A 16,480-nucleotide genomic window follows, 5' to 3' on the forward strand; every position below is an offset into this window, starting at 1 on the left:
ACTTCCAGTTTGCAGAGGACAGTGTATGGCAATAATACCTTGATATATAGTCCAGTCGCAAGAAAGACACAGATTTTTTTACTCTTGAACAGTCACTCTGGCTAGTTGTACTAGAACGCTGGGCACCTGACAAACTTCTACGGTCAGAAGGTATCAGGTAATTTCAAAAGTCTCTCCCTACCCTCTTTAAACAATAAGAGGAAAAAATTCAATTACCAACTTAAAATTACACATACACATGACAGTCTCAAGCAACTTGCTAGAGGTGTGTGTGTGTGTGTGTGTGTGTGTGTGTGTGTGTGTGTGGCGCCTCCTCTCCTCGCCTCTCTCATTCCTGCTGAGGCCAGCTCTCCTTGCATCTCCCAGCAAAGCACTCTGCCGTTGGAGGGTTGGGTGGAGTGTGTGTGTGTTTCTTCCCTACTACCCCCACTTATTGAGATACAATCCCTGTACTAAAATTTGCCTTTTTAAAGGATACAATTAAGTGGCTTTTAGTACATTTATAATTCTGAGCACCAGCTTTTAAAGACTATTGAATGGTCTTGATGCCCTTGGCAAAAATCAAATGACAATAAATGTAATAGTTTATTTCCGGACAGTCGATTCTATTCCATTGATTCACTTGTTTATCTTCACACCAGTACCACATTGTCTTTATTACTGTAGCTGTATAGTTAGCTTTCAAACCAGGAAGTGTAAGTCCTTCAACTTTGTTATTTTTCAAGAATATTTTGGCTATTCTGAGTCCCTTGCTTTCCCATATAAGTGGCCAAAAGGTAAATGAAAAGGTGTTCAACATCACTAATCACAAGGAAAATGCAAATCAAAACCCACAAAAACTCATATCTGTTAGAATGGCTATTATCAAAAAAGACAAGAAATAACAAGTGTTGGCCTAATACTTACCCTTCTCAAACTATTAAAAAAAAAAAATCAAGAGGAGGGAAGACTCCCAAGCTCATTTTATAAGGCCAGGTTTACCCTGAACCCAAAACCAAAGATATTACCAAAAAAAAGTATGGGCTAATATTCCTGAAAAACATATGCAAAAATGCTCAACAAATACTAGCAAACCAAATTCAGCAATACATTAAAAAGATCACACAGGGCATTGTAGGTCCCAGGTGTGAGGCAGAGACGGGAGGCGGAACTGGAGGGGACTCGTAGTGACTGGCACCAGGACGCGGGGCTGGCCCCAGGGCTACCGTGCTGCTCCTGCTGAGCGCTTTGGCTGCCACCACCACCCCGACCTCTGCTCTATCCCGTGCAACACACTGAAGCCTCAATGCTGCCAATCTGAACCTGTGGGAACACTGTTTGAAGCTTTTCTTAAGAGAAACAGAAACACTCCTGCCTCTTTTCAGGAACTGGAGGATAAAAAAGCATAATCAGAAGAATGAGAAGATAAGGAATTGCGGTTAGAAGAATTTCCCGTGCTGGAAAACACTTGAGCCCGATGACTGAGAGAACCGAGGTCATTATGCAGTGCGTAGGCTGGACCATGTGCGACACACAGCCACACAGAGACAGATCAAAGCAGCCCACGAAGCAATGGTTTTAAAACATCACCCAGACAAACGGAAAGCAGCTGGTGAATCAACAAAAGGAGATAATGATATATCACTTGCATAACTAAGGCCTAAGAAATGTTATCTGATCCAGTGAAAAGACCATCATTTAACAGTGCAGATCCTACTTTTGATAACTTAGTTCCTTCTAAAAGTGAAGCAAAGGATAATTTCTTCGAACTGTTTTCCTATGTCTGAAAGAAATTCCAGATGGTCAAATAAAATAAATGTGTCCCTAAACTTGGTGATATGAATTCATCATTTGAAGATGTTGATGCATTTTCTTCTCTCTGGTATAATTTCGATTCTCGGAGAGAACTCTCTCACTCAGACGACAAGGGAAAAGCAGGATGCCATGGTGAGTGGGGATGGACTGCAAGGCAGAACAGGGCAACAAGAGCACACGTGAAAAAAAGGGGGAACGAGCAGGATCAGAGCATCAGTTGACAACGCATAGAGCTGTGATCCAAGAATAAAAAAAAAATTTTAAGGAAAAAGAAAAGGCCAAGAAAGAAGCAGAAAAGAAAGAAAAAGAGAAACAAAATGAAAGGAGCAAGAAGCTAAAGAAAAACAAAGACAAACTGAATTAGAAGGTGCTCATTTAGCTAAAGAGAAAAACGAGGAGGAAGTTAGACAACAAGCACTCTTAGCAAAAAAGGAAAAACATATCCAGAAAAAGCTATTAAAAAAGAATGGCAATCCCCTGGCCAGGTAGCTCAGCTAGAGTGTCATCCCATTCCACTACACCAAGGTTGTGGGTTGAATCCCTGGTTACAGCACATATAAGAATCAACCAATGAGTCCCGGCTGGTGTGGCTCAGTGGACTGAGTGCCGGCCCATGAACCAAAGGGTCACTGGTTCGATTCCCAGTCAGGGTATATGCCTGGGTTGCGGGCCAGGTCCCCAGTAGGGGGTGTGCCAGAGGCAACCACACATTGATGTTTCTCTCCCTCTCTTTTTCCCTCCCTTCTCCTCTCTCTAAAAATAAAATCTTTCTAAAAAAAGTCAACCAATGAATACATAAATAAGTGGAATAACAAATCAAAGTCTCTCTCTCTCTCTTCCCCCAACCCTCCCTCCCTCTTTTCCTCCCCTCTTTCCTCTCATTCTCTCTAAAATCAATAAATCACTTTTCTGATAATGAGACAGTATGGGTTAAAATGATGGAAGATTTGGGAAAACTTTGTGATCATGTTGAACTAGCAAGTTTGCAGTGCCCGAATGGAACATCCAATCAACAAAAGAAAAGGGGGAAAAAAGAGAAGAAATAAAAGAGCAAATTAGAAAAGAGAAAGAGGAAGCTGAGGCTCATGTATGACAAGCATCTAGGAATGCAGAGACACCAGCTGGCGGGGGCAGCATGGCTGTAAAAATTGGTCAGAAGGTCTGAAATTCCTGAGTAAAGCTGTGAAGCTCTTCCCCACTGCAACAAATTCGAGATGGGAGGTTATTGCTAGAAAATGCATTCTTCTGGAGTCAAGAGAACTGCCAAAGATGTTATTGGCAAAGCGGGGTCTTCAAACACTTGACCCTCATCAAAAAGATGACTTAAAAAATCTTTTGATAAATTTTGAAAAGAGCACAGAGTGGTGCCTCAAGCAGACAGTGCAACACCTTCCGAACGACTGAGGTCCGCGCACAGGCTTCCACCCCCCGGGGCAACAGAACAGAAGCTTGTGTAACAGCAGCCTTTGTAAATGTGCCCAGTAAATACACCTGCAAAATGGGGGAAATAGCAGCAGCGGTGCCTGATAGGGCAAGGGCCTGCACGAAACAATGTAAGGACCTTGTTGAGATGGTAAAGGCCAAGAAAGCTGCTCAAAAGCAAGTACTAAACGCAATTAGAGCTAAGAAATGACTTATGAAAGCTCTTTGTTGTGTGTGCATTTTTATAATAAAACTGAAAATACCGTAAAGATCACGATCAAGTGGGATTTGTTATTGGGATGCAAGGTTGGTTCAACACCCACAAATTAACAAATGTAATACACTACATAAGCAAAATGAAGGGCAAAATTACATGATCATATCGATATTTACAAAAAAAAGCATTTTACAAAATCCAGCACCCATTTATGGTAAAAACTCTCAGCAAAGTGAGAATAGAGGAAACCTAGCTGAGCATAATAAAGGCCCATATATGACAAACCCACAGGTAACATCACACTCAATGGGTAAAAACTAAAAGCATTTTCCTTAAGATCAGAAATGAGACAAGGCTGCCCCTTTTACCATTTTTATTCAACATTCTATTGGGAGTTCTAGCCACAGCGATCAGATGAGAAGAAGAAGTAAAAGACATCCAAATTGGAAAGAAGGAAGTAAAATGTCATTATTTGCAAATCACATGATATTGTATGTACAGAACGCTGAAGATTCCATTCAAAACTATTACAACTGATAAATGAATCCAGAAATCAGTTGAATTTTATACACCAATAATGAAAAATCAGCAAGAAAAATTATGAAAACAATCCCATTTACAGTTGCATAGAAAATAAAATAAAATACCTAGGAATAAATTTAACCAAAGAGGTAAAAAAAAAAAAATCTGTACTTGGAAAATTGTATGACATTGAAGAAATTAAAGAGGATGCAAATAAATGGAAGCATATACCATGTTCATGGACAGGAAGAATTAATATCATTAAAATGCCCTTACCACCCAAAGTGATCTATAGAGTCAAGGCAATCTTTATAAAAATACAAACGGCATTTTCACAGAACTAGAACAAATAATCCTAAAATCTGTATGGAACTACTAAAAACCCCAAATAGCCACAGCAGTCTTGAGAAAGAACAAAGTTGGAGGTATCACACTACCTGATATCAAACTGTACTACAAGGCAGTAGTCATCAGAACAGCATGGTAATTACATAAACAGACACATAACTCAATGGGCCAGAACAGAGAACCAGAAATAAGCCCATGCCTATAGGGTCAATTAATCTAGGACAAACGAAGCGAGAATATACAAGTAAAGACATTACTTCAATACATAGTGTTGCACAAACTGAACAGATAAGACATATGTAAAAAAATGAATCTAGGCCACCTTCTTACATTATATGCAGGAAAAAACTCAAAATGGATTAAAGACTTAAATGTAAGACCTGAACCATAAAGTTCTTGGAAGAAAACATAAGCAGTAAGCTCTTTGACGTTGCTCTTAGCAATATTTTTTAGGGTCTAACTCCTCAGGTGAGGGAAGCAAAGGAAAAAATAAATAAATGGAACTACATCAAACTAAGAAGTTTCTGCGCAGCAAGGAAACCATCAACAAAATGAAAAGACAACCTACCAAATGGAAGAAGGTATTCACCAATAATACATCCAGTAAGAAGTTAATATCCAAAATGCATAAAGAACTCATACAACTTAACATCAAAAAAACAAACAACATGATTTAAGAATGGGTAGAGGAACTGAATACACATTTCTCCAAAGGGGACATACCAATAGATACTTGAAAAAACATAATTTATATTTCTGTCTAATCATGACAGAAATATAAATTAAAACCATAATGAGCCCTGGCTGGTGTAGTTTAGTGGATTGAACATGGGCCTGTGAACCAAAGGGTCACTGGTTCGATTCCCAGTCAGGGCACATGCCTGTGTTTTGGGCCGGGTCCCCAGTTGGGGTGCATGAGAGGCAACCACACATTGATGTTTCTCTCCCTTTCCTCCTTCCCTTCCCCTCTCTCTAAAAATAAATAAATAAAATCTTAATAAAACCCCCACAATGAGATCTCACTGCATACCTGCCAGAATGGCTATCATCAATACATCAACAAATGAGTGTGGACTAAGGGGCTCGTGCGCTGTTGGTGGGAATGTAAATTGCTGCAGCCACTATGGAAACAGTATGGAGGTTCCTCAAAAAATTAAAAATAGAACTACCCTATGATCCAGCAACTCCCTTTGGGTATTTACTCAGAGGAAAGGAAAACATTAACTTGAAAAGATATTTGGACCCCCATGCTCACTGCAGCTTTATTTACAACAGCTGACACAGGGAAGCAGATGTGGTGTCCACCGACTGATGGATGGAGAAAGACAGTGTGATACACCGAGACACACGCATGCACACACAATGCCATTCAGCCGTGAAAAAGGAGTCCTGGCCTTTTGCAACACCACGGGTACACACTGAAGGTATTACCTAAAGTGAAATAAGGCAGCCAGAGAAAGACCAATACCATATAATCTTACATGTGGAATCTAAAGAAAAACAAAAACCAAAAACCCAACCAATCTCACTCCTAGATTATTGGTAGTTGTCAGAAGCAGGGGGTGGAGGGTGGGCAAAATGGGTAAAGGTGGTCAAAAGGTATGAGCTTCCATTTACAAAATAAGTACGTTGTGGGTGGTAATGTACAGCGTGGAGACTGTAGTTAAATACTGTACTGTATCTTTGAAAGTTGCTAAGAGAGTGGATCTTAAAATTTCTCATCACAAGAGGAAAAAAATCTTAACTGTGTGGTAATGGTTGTTAACTAGACTTACTGTGGTGGTCATGTTGCAATTTACATAAATACCAAATTGTTACTCTGCACATCTGAAACTAACATTACATACCAATTACATCTCAATAAAAAAGAGAAAACTTCTACTGAAGTGTTTTTTTTCATGATCTTCTACCTTCTAGCCTTGGCATCTGTGAACTATTCAACTGAAAAACAAATATTTAATAACGGCGTTTCAGGAACCACTTTCACTAGATTTAAATTGGATATATGTAGAAAGCAAAGCAAGGGCTTTGTAAAAGGCATGTGTCCTTCACGTATATACCATCATCTCTCAACTGCCACTGTCTCATGTGAGTGTTTACACAGATTTCATGCTTTTGAATGCTCACACGACACGATGTGCTTTGTATCAGCCACAATAAAGATTCCTTCCTGATCTGCTTCCTAAGCTACAGACAAAACTATAGCTTTCCACATTTACTTCCAATTATACTTTAGAAAGATTTTCTACTAGTGTAGAGAGAACGGAAAGCGTGGCCTGGCTGTTAAATAGGGCTGTTAATCTGCTCCAGGACACTGACTGAAACCTTGTGATTGCTTCAGGGTAAACCACTCTAAAAAATTTATTGTCTAGTTTTCGAAGCTCTGCAAAAGCTATTTAGCAGCCATTGTTCCCTGTGGAAAAAAAATAAAACATTCTCCATTTCTAAGATGTATTCTTTATTTAATCTATAAGCGATTCATTTAAATCTCTACGCTGAAAACAATAAACCATCTTAGAAAACCAAACATTCTAAGGAAACAATAAGGATGGTGAACAAGGATGAAAACTGGATCCTAAGAATAAAAGAGGCTTAATTAACTGAATACTAAAAATACCCATGAATGCCTTTCTAGTAAGTTGGTAGCGGGGCACTAAGACATACCTAACATTGAAGTTTAGCGGGGAAAGAGGTTCTACTGGACTGACGGCCAAAAACACTCTGATGGGAAGTGAACCGTGTGTATCTTGAGAATGACAGAATCAACAGGCTTGGCACTGCCTGTGAGAATCAGTCTCCTGCTTTATTTCACCTTTGAGATGTTCTGCTTTACATCATCCACGACTACCTTTGAATGTGTCACTAAGCCACTCTATGCCAACCCAGAAAATATAAGAACCTGTGGAGCAGAGATCTGTGTTCCTACTCTTCAAACCCCAGTGTATAAAAGTAAAATAATTTTTTAAAATAACAAGAGCTGTAAGGATATGCAGAAACTGGAGCTCTTGTGCATTGACGATGGGGATATAAAATGATGCAGCCACTGCTGAAAAAATATGGCGGTTCCTCAAAAAACAATTTTAAACATACGATTTCCACACAATCCAGCAATTTCACTTCCAGGTATGTACCCAAAATAATCAGACGCAGTGCCTGTGCCCCCGTGTTAATAGCAGTATTCGGAACAGACAGAAGGTGGAAAAACCAAATGTGCATCAGTGGGTGAGTGGATAAGCGAAATGCGGCCTATATATACAACGAAAATTATTCAGCTTTATAAAAAGGAATGAGTTCTCACACATGGATGAATCTTGAAGACATTATGCTAAGTAAAATAAGCCAGACAAGAGGGACAGATATTGTATAGCTCCACTTATGTGAAACCCTAGCACAGTCCAATTCACAGAGAAAAAGTGGAAGGGTGGTGGCCGGGACAGCGGTGGGCGGGGTTATCGCTCAGCCGGGACAGAGTTTCCGTGCGTGATGAGGACAATCTCTGGAGATGGACGGTGGTGAGGGTTGCGCAGTGTCGACGTTTTAATGCCGCTGTACACTTAAAAACAGTTAAAATGGTAAATTTTCTTCTGCATATTTTACTGCAGTAAAAACTACGTTTGCCTTCCCAGTGCATACAGGCGGTCTTCCCTTACATTGCTGGTGCTGCTTTTCAGTTGTTATGACTTAAAAACCCCCTCCTCTCCTGTGCTCGAATTCTCTTCCTGCTTCACCAATGGAAGTGCTTCATGTGGAAATAATTTTCCTGAGTATTCTCAAACTTTTGGTGGTGTGGGGCAATCCTAGCTCAAACCTCCAGAACAACTCAAAGGTGGCTCGGGAGGGGCCTTGTCTATGAATAGACCCTAACGAACCCCAGGAGGGAACTTGAGAGTAGCCTGTGACCACCTACCCCAGCTGTTCTTAACTCCGGCTGCACATTATAGTCACCTCGGGACTTAAAAAATACACACGCATACCCCAGCGCCAGACGCCACACCCAGAGGTAACAGGTGCGGTTTAACTGGTTAGCAAGGGAGCCCAGGCATTTTTTCTGGGTATTTTTCCAAGCTCCCTCGGTAATTCTGATGCTTAGTCGGGTTAAGCCCTACCGAATTAGGCCCTCCTTAGAGAGCTCTCTGGAGTACGGCTCAGTATTCCCCACTTTGAAAAATCTCACCATTAAGAAATAATGGCAGTGTGATTTCAGAAGGAATAAGAAGCTGTTTCTTTTAATTTTGAAAATCCTTAAACTAGAAAAAAAAGACAAGTTAAAATTCATGAATTCAGCAAAAATTTATTCAAGCCACTTCCATCAAGGGCTGTGCGGGACCTGGAGGCCCAGAGAGAAGAGAAGCGAGCCCTCTGTCGCAGGGCAGCTGGGGGCTGGGAGAGTGGCAGGGGCAGCAGGACACTGCCTCCAGCACCACCTGGAGGACAGGTAGGTAAGCGCAGGATTCTACTGGAACATGTGGGAGCTGCATCGACGCTGGATGGAAAGTCAGGAAAACCTTGCCAGACAAAGCGATTCCTGCACCACTCCTGAGTCTTAACAGGTGACTAGAAATTAGCCAAGCAAACGTGGGAAGACAAAGTGACATTCCCTATTCTGCGCTGAGGGCGATGTATGCCCCTCTCATTGACCTCAGGCCCACCAGCTTGGGGCAATGCTTGGCTGACCCTGGACCGTGGATGGTTGAAAGCAGGTGGATTAAAGTGCAGATACTGGGGTTGGGGTGACCTGGCTGCTGAGGTGCCCAGGAAGATGTCAGTTAACTTGACTTCTGAAGCCAGTGCAGAGAGAGTGGTGCAGAGCAATACGCCTTAATTCTTATTATTTGCACTAATAAATTGTCTATAATAGATTCCAAATGAGACCTATATCTACAGATACTCTCCTAGGGACTCTTAGATAAGTTAAGGTGGTAAAAAGGGACAACACCCCTTTCCACCCTTGTGACCTAATTAGAAAACATGAAAATCATTCTCTTAAATCCTTCCAATTTGCCACCAGTAATTTGTACAGAAGGAACACTCCCTCTACAGAAGCCAGCTGGGCTGACCTAAACACTACACCTACACCTTGCAAATCTACATGTTACAAATGACATTTTCTTTTTTGATTTAATTTTTTTGTATTATTTTTCCATTACCACTTAGTCCCCTTATACACTCTCCCCCCGGCAATCACCACACTGCAGTCCATGTCCACGGGTCCTTTTTCCTTTTTGCTCAATCCCTTCACTCCCTAACTGCCTCCCCCAAATATGAGTTTCCATCTATGACTCTGTCCCCATTTTCCTTGTTAGTTCAGTTTGTTCATTAGATTCCACATATGAGTGAAATCCTATGGCATTTGTCTTTCTCTGACTGGCTTATTTCACTTAGCATAATGTTCCCCAGGTCCATCCATACTGTCGCAAAGGGAAAACTTTCTTCTTTTTAATGTCCCAGTAGTATTCCATTGTGTAAATGTGCCATAGTTGTTTTATCCACTCATCTATGGATGGACACTTGGGCTGCTTCCATTATCTTGGTGGTTGTAGATAACAATGCAATGAAAATAGGGGTGCTTATGTTCTTATTAGTGTTCCAGGTTTCTTTGGGTATATTTCCAGAAGTGGGATTGCTGGGTCAAATGGCAGATCCATTTTTAATTTTTTGAGGTATCTCCATACTGCTTTCCATAATGGCTGCACCAGTCTGCATTCCCACCAACAGTGCAAAAGAGTTCCCCTTTTCCACATCCTCACCAGAACTATATTGTTTGTTGATTTATTGATGATGGTCATTATGACAGGTGTGAGATGATATCTCATTGTGGTTTTAATTTGCATCTCTCTGATGATTAGTGATGTTGAGCATCTTTTCATATGTCCGTGTGCCCTCTGTATGTCCTCTTTGGAGAAGTGTCTGTTCAGGTCCTTTGCCCATTTTTTAATTGGTTTGGTTTTTTTGGTGTTGAGTTTTGTAAGTTCTTTATAAATTTTGGATATTAACCCCTTATCAGACATATCGGTGAATATGTTCTCCCATTCTGTGGGTTGTCTTTTATTTTGTTCATGGTTTCCTTTTCTGTGCAAATACTTTTTAGTTTGATGTAGTCCCATTTGTTTATTTTTTTCTTTTGTTTACCTTGCCTGGGGAGATATATCTGAAAAAATGTATCTATAAGCAACACCTGAGATTTTGCTGCCTATGTTTTCTGGTAGGATTTTTATGGTTTCAGGTCTAACATTTAGGTATTTGAACCATTTTGAATTTATTCTTCTGTGTGGTGTAAGAAGGTGGTCTAGTTTCATTTTTCTGCACATATCTGTCCAATTTCACCAAAACCATTTATTGAATGAACTATTTTTAGCCCATTGTATATACATTTGCTTCCTCTGTTGAAATATTATTTGACTATAAAGGTGTGAGTTTATTTCTGGCTCTCTATTCTGTTCTATAATCTATATGTCTGTTTTTTTTTTTTTATGCCAGTACTATGCTGTTTTGACTACTATGGCCTGTAAGTATAGTTTGATATCAGGTAGTGTGATTCCTCAACTTTGTTCTTCTTTCTCAGGATTGCTGTCGCTATGCAGGGCCTTTTGTGGTTCCATATACATTTTTGAAATATTTGTTCTAGTTCTGTGAAATACATCATTAGAATCTTGATAGGAATTGCACTGAATCTATAGATTGCTTTGGGTAGTATGGACATTTTAATGATGTTAATTCTTCTTATCCATGAACATGGCATGTGCTTCCATTTATTAGTGTCTTCTTCAATTTCTTTCTTCAGTGTCTTATAATTTTCTGAGTGCAGATCTTTTATATCCTTGGTTAGGTTTATTTTTAGGTATTTTATTCTTTTTGTAGCAATTGTGAATGGGATTGTTTTCTTAATGTCCTTTTCTGTTAGTTCATTATTGGCACATAAAAATGCAACTGATTTCTGGATGTTAATTTTGTACCTGATACTTTGCTGAATTTATTTATCAGTTTTAGTAGTTTCTTGGTGGAATCTTTAGAGTTCTCTATGTATAGTATCATGCCATCTGTAAACAATGACAGTTTTACTTCTTCCTTTCCAAATTGGATGCCTTTTATTTCTTCTTGTCTGATGGCTATGGCGAGGACTTCAAGTACTATGTTGAATAAGAGAGGTGAAAGCAGGCATCCCTGCCTTGTTGCCAATCTTAAGGGGAGCGCTTGTAGTTTTTGCCTGTGGAATATGATGCTGAATTGTGTTTGTCATGTATGGGCTTTATTATGTTTAGGTATGTTCCCTCTATTCTCACTTTGCTGAGAGTTTTTATCATAAATTGGTGCTGAATTTTGTGAAATGACATTTCTACATCTATTGACAGGATCATGTGGTTTTTATTCTTTATTTTGTTTATGTGGTGAATCACATTTATTGATTTGTGAATTTTGTACCAACCTTGCATTTCTGGAATAAATCCCACTTGATCATGATGGATGATTTTTTGATGCATTGCTGTATTCATTTGGTTTGCTAAGATTTTGTTGAGAATTTTAGTGTACATGTTCCTTAGAGATTTTGGCCTATAATTTTCTTTCTTTGTAGTATCTTTTTCTGGTTTTGGAATTAGGATGATGCTGACCTTGATTTAGCAGTTGGGAGCTGTCCCTCCTCTTGCATTATGAAATAGTTTGAGAAGGAGAGGTGTTACTTCTTCTTGGAATATTTGGTAAAAGTCACCTGTGAAGCCATCTGGTCCAGGGCTTCTATTTGTTGGGAGTTGTGTTGTTTTTTTTTTATTATTATTACTGTTTCAATTTCACTAGGAGTAATCCATCTGTTCAGATTCTCTGGTTCTTTCTGATTTCACTTTGAAAGATTGTATTTTTCTAGAAATGTATCCCTTTCGTCCAGGTTGTCCAGTTTGTTGGCATATAGTTGTTCATAAATTTTCTTACAATCCTTTGTGTTTCTTTGGTGTCGGTTATTATTTCTCCTCTCCTTTCTCATTTTATGTATTTGGGTCATCTCTCTTTTTTTCTTGATGAGTCTGGTTAAGGCTTTTCAATCTTGTTCATCTTTTCAAAGAACCATCTCTTGGATTCATTGATCTTTTGTATCTTTTTTAGACTCTATTTTGTTTATTTCTGCTCTGATCTTTATTATTTCCTTCTCTCTACTCAATTTGGGCTTTGTTATTCTTTTTCAAGTTCCTTTAAGTGTGAAGTGAGATTGTTTATTTGATCTTTATCTTGCTTTATGAGATAGGCCTGTAATACTATACATTTTCCTTTTAGGATTGCTTTCTCAGTGTCCCACAGATTTTTGGATTGTTGTGACCTCCATTTCTTTTATTTCAATGTATCTTTTGATTTCTTCCTTGAACTCGATGTTGACCCATTCATTGTTAATAACATGTTAGTTAGTTTTCATGTCTTTGTGTGTTTCCCAGTGTTCTTCTTGTGATTGATTTCTAGTTTCATAGCATTGTGGTCAGAGAAGATGCTTGATATGATTTCAGTCTTCTTTATTGAGATTTGTTTTGTGTCCTAACGTGTGGTCTATCCTAGAAAAGTTTCCATGTGCACTTGGAAAGTATGTGTATTCTGCTGCTTTGGGATAAAATGCCCTGAAAATATCAATTAAATCCATTTTACTGAGTGTATCATTTAAGGCTGCTGTCTCCTTGTTGACTTTCTGTCTGGAAGATGTATCCACTGAAGTCAATGGTATGTTAAAGTCCCCGACTACGCCTGTGTTTCTGTCGATCTCTCCCTTTATGTTCACCAAATTTGCTTCCTATATTTAGGTGTTCCTATGCTGCTGCATAAGTGTTTACTAGGATGCAGTGTCCTTCTTTGTCTGTTACTGTAGCCTCAGTTTTAAATTATATTTTGTCAGATATAAGTATTGCTACCCCAGCTCTTTTTTCTTTTCCATTTGCATCAAATATATTTTCTATCCCTTTACTTTTAGTCTGTATGTATCTTTGTGGGTCTTGTTTTCTTATCCATTCAGCTACTCTATGTCTTTTCATTGAGCATTTAAGCCATTTAAGTTTAAGGTGATTATTGATAGACACATATATAGTGCCATACTAATGTTAGACTGTTTCCTCTTTTTTTTTTTCCTTTTTCTTCTTCTTAAAGCAAGCCCTTTAACATTTGTTGCAGTACTTGTTTGGTGTTAACAAACTCCTTTAGCTCTTTCTTGTCTGGGAAGCCCCTTACTTCTTCAATTTAAATGATAGCCTTGCTGGGTAAAGTAGCCTTGGTTGTAGGTCCTTTGTTTTTCATTATCTTGAATATTTCACACCACTTTCTTCAGGTCTGAAATGTTTCTGTTGAGTAATCAGATAATGGTCTAATTGGTGCTCCCTTGTAGGTAACTACCTACTTTTCTCTTGCAGCTTTTAGGATTCTCTCCTTGTTTTTAAGCCTTGTTTTAATTACGATGTGTCTTGGTGTGGGCCTCTTTGGGTTTACTTTGTTTGGGACTCTCAGAGCTTCCTGAACCTTTGTGTCTTTTTCCTTCACCACATTAGGGAAGTTTTTGGTCATTATTTCTTCAAATAGGTTCTTGATCCCTTGCTCATTCTCTTCTCCTTGTGGTATTCCTGTGTTGTCATGTTGTTATGCTTCATGTTGTCCAATATGTCTTAAGCTCTTCTCATATTTTTTAATTCATTTTTCTTTCTGCAGCTCTGCCTGGGTGTTTTTTCTACCTTGTCTTCCAAATCACTGATTCCATCCTTTGCTTCATCTAGCCTACTGTTTATCCCTTTCAATGTTTTATTTATCTCAGGTATTGTATTCCTTATTTCTGACAGGTCCTTTTTTATGGTTTCTATGCCTTTTCTCATGCTGTTGAGTATCCTTATAATCATTACTTTAAACTCTTTGAAAAATTGCTTGTCTCCATTTCATCCAGTTCTTAGTCTTTTTATTTTATTTATTTTTATTTTTTTTAAATTTTTGTTATTCAATTACAGTTGTATGACTTTTCTCCCCATCCTTCCACCCCACCCCAGCCGAACTCCCCTCCCTCCCCCACCTCCACCCTCCCCTTTGATTTTGTCCATGTGTCCTTTATAGTAGTTCCTGTAATCCCCTCTCCCCACTGTCCCCTCCCCACTCCCCCCTGGCTATTGTTAGATTGTTCTTAACTCAATGTCTCTGGTTATATTTTGTTTTTAGTCTTGAGAATTCTCTTGTTCTCTCATTAGGGGTCTATTTCTCTGTCTTCCCATTTTAGCTGCTGCTTTGTAGTTTCTGCCTCAGCAGTCAAACTAATCACCCATCAAACCCATCGGTTGTTAAACTAATCAAAGTGTAATCAGTAGCCTTAAGTACTACAGGGTGGGGTAGAATAATTCCTGAGAGCAAAGCTATTGCTTCCCCTCAAGCTGATGCCACATGGAGGGGAGTGGTCTGCTGGAGAGAGATACTTCTGCAGTGTGGGGAGTGACTCAGCACAGGGATCCTGGTGGCTCTTCCTTCAGTTCTCTCCCCAGGGCCACCAACCCCAGAGTCTTCTCAAGCCTCTCTAGTCCACTCTGCCCTCCCTCTGCTGGAGCCTAGGGTAAGTGGCTGCAAACAAAATTTTGTGGGTTGGCCCTTTAAGAGACTCGCTGAGTCTCCAGCCATCTCTTCCTGGCAGACAGAAACCCTGCTGCTTTTCACAGCTGGGTGTTATCTGGGTTCCTTTCTGGCTCTTGTGCTGTAGGCTGGGGAGCCCATCTTGGGGTTTAGACCCCACACTTCTCAGGGGGAAACCCCCAGCTGCTGAAATATCCATCCAGAACTTCAGCTGCCGCCCAGGGAGCCCAGCCAGCCCTCTCACACCTCCTCATACTCCCTACCAATCACATTAAGTTGACGTGGTTTCTTCTGTCTGTCCTTGGTCATAAGGCTTCTTTCCAACTAGTGTTCAGTTGGTTATTCAGGATGATTTCTCTACAATTCAGTTGTAATTACAGATTGGTTCTTGGAGGAGGTTAGTGTAGCTTCCATTTACTCCACAACCATCTTGGATCTCTTACCTTCCAAGGGCATTTTCTCTTGAAAGTTCAAACGCTTTTTGTTTAGTTTTTCAGCTGGGAAATTAAGAAAGTGAGCACATATCTGCTTCTCAAAAACTTTTTAATAATGCTTTTGTTTTGTTTTTCTCTTGATGACTCTTTTCTAACACTATTTTATCTAAAGCAAGAGCCAGTGTTTAGCTCCACATGCACCCTGCACCATGGGCTAATTCACGGAGTGATAATGAGCACAGGCCCGTCAGCCAGGGCAGAAATGAAGTTCATCACAAGCCCAAAGCAAAGAGCTTGCATATTCGTAAGAATTATCTTCCAGAATAATCTGAAATAGCCAGATGCAGTGAGGATTCACGTATTCACAGAAGACCGGGAGCTTTTGCACGTACATATTTTCACTTCGAGCTCACCTAAGGCAGGTGGTCTGATCCCTCACCTACAATTGGGAAACCCAGAAGTACAGCCTGCCCGTGCCCAAGTACAGCCTGGGCACCGGTGATCCTCCTACCCCACAGCTGCACGGGTGTGACCACCAGATAACCAGTCACACAGCAGCGAGCCGACTCCCCTGGGCAACTGATTTGAGCCCAGGGACACAGCCGACCTTGTTTCTTTGTTGAGAAACGTAACATTCATTGAGCGTCTATGGTGTTATTGCGGGTGCTCTGCACGGGAAGCTTTACTCCGTGAAGAACTCCATTTCCTCTGCTCTGCAGACGAAGGAAACAGGCTCGAGATCAAGCCCTGGGCCACCTGCCTATGAGTAGGTGAAAAGGGATTCAGAGCCCAGTGGGAGGGCCATCTCTGACCTGAGTTTGAATCCCAGCTCCACCACTCAATCACTGTGCAACCCTGGACAAGTGGTGCGGCATGTCTAGGCCCCGGTTTCCTTATATTTAAAGAGGATGATAATATTAGCACATCCCTCGCAGCCCTAAGGGAGGATTAAATGAGAAAGCATACAGAATGTATAAGAGTGGCTCCTACCTGGTAAATGCTCAGTAAACAATAATTATTAAGTCTGCTGGGCTTTCCTTACATAAGAGAAAACTTTTGGTTTTCAAAATTTTTAGTCTGAAGGATAGCTTTATTCTATTGAGATTGTGAAGGGAATTATATGTAAATGCAGAGCTGGTAGATTTGAGGTAGGATGGGGCTCTGAAACCCCCCCCTCCCC

The 16,480-nt window shown here is 40.1% G+C and overlaps 1 protein-coding gene and 1 pseudogene across 1 annotated transcript in view; one reads left to right on the forward strand and one right to left on the reverse strand.

Annotated features, from left to right (window-relative positions):
- Positions 1-16,480, reverse strand: part of B3GAT2 (beta-1,3-glucuronyltransferase 2) — a 68,793-nt gene that overhangs the window by 6,318 nt on the left and 45,995 nt on the right. The gene's annotated exons all lie outside the window — the stretch shown is intronic.
- Positions 1,647-3,427, forward strand: LOC112319245 (dnaJ homolog subfamily C member 2-like; annotated as a pseudogene).

This window comes from Desmodus rotundus, chromosome 11, assembly GCF_022682495.2.
Source record: "Desmodus rotundus isolate HL8 chromosome 11, HLdesRot8A.1, whole genome shotgun sequence".
Classification (NCBI taxonomy): Eukaryota; Metazoa; Chordata; class Mammalia; order Chiroptera; family Phyllostomidae; genus Desmodus; species Desmodus rotundus.